Source organism: Pseudophryne corroboree, chromosome 1 (assembly GCF_028390025.1).
Source record: "Pseudophryne corroboree isolate aPseCor3 chromosome 1, aPseCor3.hap2, whole genome shotgun sequence".
Taxonomy (NCBI): domain Eukaryota; kingdom Metazoa; phylum Chordata; class Amphibia; order Anura; family Myobatrachidae; genus Pseudophryne; species Pseudophryne corroboree.
In genome coordinates this window covers 1,035,108,771-1,035,112,738 of record NC_086444.1, presented here as the reverse complement: position 1 = coordinate 1,035,112,738, position 3,968 = coordinate 1,035,108,771, and the positions used below count along the sequence as shown (strand labels likewise).

Below are 3,968 nucleotides of genomic sequence, written 5' to 3'. Positions count from 1 at the left end.
GTGACCAAGCCAAACAAGGTGAAACGTACGTCGAGGAGAACGTCCATAGTGACGTCATTGCGGCCACGCCCCCTGTCCGGAAGCGGGCGGCCGCGCACATCACTGTAGCGGTACTCTCAACAGAGGAGACTTGGACAACGCTCGCCGCCTACCTTGCGGCTGTGGTAACTAACACTAGACCACCAGGGTTTCTGGTATGCAGCGGCAACTAACAGGACACTATGTGAATCAATCCCCTGCCTAAAACACTGACCACATACCCGATCATACACCAATGTATTGCTATAATTGATATTAGCACTGTGGTAATTTTCATCAGATCACCAGGGTTTAACCAGTGTTTATATTCATTACCAATTGTGTTAAGTAGTGACCGCATATCTAGTGGCAGTGATCACAGATATTAGACATCTGTGTACCATTACACCCTCCTCTGTTTTAGAACAGTGTTCTATCTGCAGTAATCACACCATACCTGCAGAAAAAAACCTGTACAATATTGTCCTATACCCGCCTATGCCTTTAAGGTTTATTTACTAGATTTAGGTATTTTACCTTGATTTTGATATATAAGTGTATTTATGGTAGCATTTTCTATTTATTAGCATCAATTATTGAACATCTGGTATTTATCACTCTCACTCTTACTATAGGGTGAATTGTACTATTTGTGAGCCAGCCTTGAGCTCCTTATCAGCACATGATTACTTATCTGGTTTCCCTTCAGGGGACCAACCATTATAGTGTCAAGTATTATATAACCATCCTTTAATCAGTTCCAAACTCTGTTTTCAATAGTTGGTATTGATTGATTTCACTCTCATCATAAGGCATTATACATTATCTATGAGCCAGCCTTGAACTCTTTGTCATCATATGATTACCAATCTGGTTTCCCTTCAGGGGGCCAGCAAGTTTACGGTTTATTATCATTGAATCACCTATGAGCCTTTTTCTGATTTTTTGATTTTCATTTATTATTATTTTCTCCAAATTAAAATTAAAATTCTAGATATACACACACATAGTACATATCATCCTCTAGTATTTTTATTTTTTCTGTGAGAGTTCACCATCTGCAAAACCCCACCCACCACACTACACCTTCATTAAATCTATCTAATGTCATAACCAATCCTAGACACTCAGAATCATCCTGGCACACCCTTGTCTGGAAATACCATTTTGAAACCATCTACGGTCTTGGTTGAGTGTTTAGTACAGAAAATAGTGCACTCTCTCCTGTCACTCATATTTCCTCTACACTGGCCCACGGCCATACTACCCTGAATACGCCCGATCCTGTCCAATCTCGGAAGCTAAGCAGGCATGGCCTGGTCAGTACTGGGAAGGAGAACCTCCTGAGAATACCAGGTGCAGTGGGCCCTTTTAAAGGAAAAATCCTATCCAACGCTTTCCATATTTCTGTTTCTGGAAAAACCCTCCCGGATCATTTATGGTTTTGATTTATGTATAGTACAGGTAATAGGAGTGTTTTTCCCCTCTTATCTCTTTCTCTACATTTCAAACAACAGGCCCACGGCCATACTATCCTGAATGCGCCCGATCTTGTCCGATCTCGGAAGCTAAGCAGGTATGGCCTGGTCAGTATCAGGAAGGGAAACCTCCTGAGAATACCAGGTGCAGTGGGCCCCTTTCTCCTTCGCAAAATACTCCTTTTTGCCAACTCAACCTTGCTACCACATCACGCCTCTATTGAAACCTTTATTTATTTTATGGCATGTACAGTGACCTTTCTGGATACCCTCATTTCATCAGAACTTTATGGTATCCATTAAATACAGTCTTTCTGATATTTTCACCTTACTTTATTAACTTGTACCTCATTTGCTAAAAAGGTTAAACAAGTTTGCTACCCCAATTAATAGACACGAGTCTCAGAATTATTTCACATTTATTTCTTTTTATTTAATGAAACAATTAAAGGTTAAGTTTTAAGTTTTATGTCATCTCATCACATATTCTACTTCACATTATACCAATTATTACAAATGAGTGCTCCCAAACAAGGGTTTTTTGTCTTTTCTCTTACACTTACAGATCTCACTGCACGATATGAACTTTCTGGTTCATTAATGAACGAGAACTCATTCATATCGTGCAGTGTGTAGCCCCAACGATTAACCATGCGCGGCCCTGCGCTCATTAATCGTTGTGCCGGGTCGCTTATGCATGCAGGCCAATCTCATCCATATTAGCATGCACCGCTATGTAGCCGGGTGAGGGGGAGATTGAAGAAACTTCACTCCCCCGTCACCTCCCCCCCGCCGCTGGGTCGCCCGTCGGCCATATCCGCCGAGTTTGTAGGGCCCTTAATTCAGAAATGTTCTACTTAGCTTTCAGTTTAAAGGCAATATAGACAAAGTTACAATCCTTTCTCAGTTATTCCAATTATTGCTGAAATTCATTATTGTGTGCATCCAAAAACGTTTGGCAGAGGATTTAGGAAATTCAATGTTATACTGTATTAACGGGCTTTACGTTTACCTGACAGTATTCGCGGTTACATTTCTTCTGGTCAAAGGACGTTTTTTGATATGTTTAAGCCAGCATAAAATCTTCCCCTTTTGTGGTAGTCTTGTATCCAATCCACTAGATACTGTATGTAAGTATAAATCAGAGGTTTTCAAACTTTAGCCCCCTTTAACAATGTCTTATCTCAATCTCTGATATACACTTACATACTGTAACTTATATTCCCCTCTATCTTTGTCTGTACTTAATTTCCAAACACTAGCACCCACACCCCTTCCCTGTATTAATTTCTTTGTTATTAGTCTCCCCTCCCAGTATTCATTTCTGGGCAGGGGGGAATTCTCCCACATTTGAAAAAAGGGCTAACCTTCTGTAGTTGAGGAAAGAGCCACACCCTTTTCCAATTTCAAGGATTTAAGGTATATAAAACTGTTTGTATGGGTCATTTAGGGGGAGAGATAGGAGGGCGTGCACCATTGGTACTCCTCCATACCTCCCAAAATGACCCTCTCAACATGACCAACATTGATACCCCTTCATACCTCCCAACAATGTATATCATTAATAGAATTATGGCCCCTTTTCCCCCTATTATGCCAGAATGGCACACTGTCCAAATACAGTACTACCTACCTGGTATTGACTCTGACACACAGAATACCACTATGAGCCATGGTACTCTTGCCTAATTTGGGTGGAAAGTGCCAGTCAAGTGAAGACTCTGTGAAAAAGAAAGCAAGAGTAAAGGAGGACAACACTTTATTTTGTCCATCAGTATTAAGCTCCATTGCAAGGAGTAAATTACCAATATTGTGCGGCTCTCTCAGGTGAAGACTTGCAGGTTGCTTAGGGTAGTGAGGTAGGTGTTTAGTAGTTCCCACCATTTTTTTAAAATATCAGTTATTGCAGTCTAGGTTATTGTAATAGTAAACAGAGTAGGCAGCTCAAGCACAGCATTCTGCATTGACCGATAGGAATCATGACAGTAATATTCCCATCTGCAAAATAAAGCTTGCTGGTGCAAGCAGCTACCTGTACACAACTCCAGATTAATATATGGAGCTTGCATATCCCACATCTGTACTTTAAAATATTGTACTTTATTTACGCAAACCCACATATACAGTGAAGTGCCAAAAGTCATGGGATAGCAGTGTGCAAATGTAACAGTAGGTGGCACCACCGAACTGTGACTTCCTGGAAATGGCCACACCTGCATCAGTTGTAATCTGACATCTCGTGAGTCAATCTGAACACCGGCTGGGCTGCTCATGGCAAGGTGATGTGAATTAATGGAGTTCAAACGGTGCATGCTAGTGGGTGCCTGATGGATGACATATTCCTAAGATATGCGGACTTTCAACATTCCTTGATCTATGGTGTCACGTGTGTACTGGGAATACCTCATGGAAGGCATTACCACATTCTGTGGACAGCACAGTGGCTAACCTTGGGTGCTTAATAATTTGAGA

At 41.2% G+C, this 3,968-nt stretch overlaps 2 pseudogenes; both read left to right on the top strand.

Moving 5' to 3' along the window:
• The first annotated feature begins 1,268 nt into the window (after nucleotides 1–1,268).
• Nucleotides 1,269–1,386, top strand: LOC134943196 (5S ribosomal RNA; annotated as a pseudogene).
• Nucleotides 1,387–1,535: 149 nt separating this feature from the next.
• Nucleotides 1,536–1,653, top strand: LOC134937951 (5S ribosomal RNA; annotated as a pseudogene).
• The last annotated feature ends 2,315 nt before the right edge of the window (nucleotides 1,654–3,968 follow it).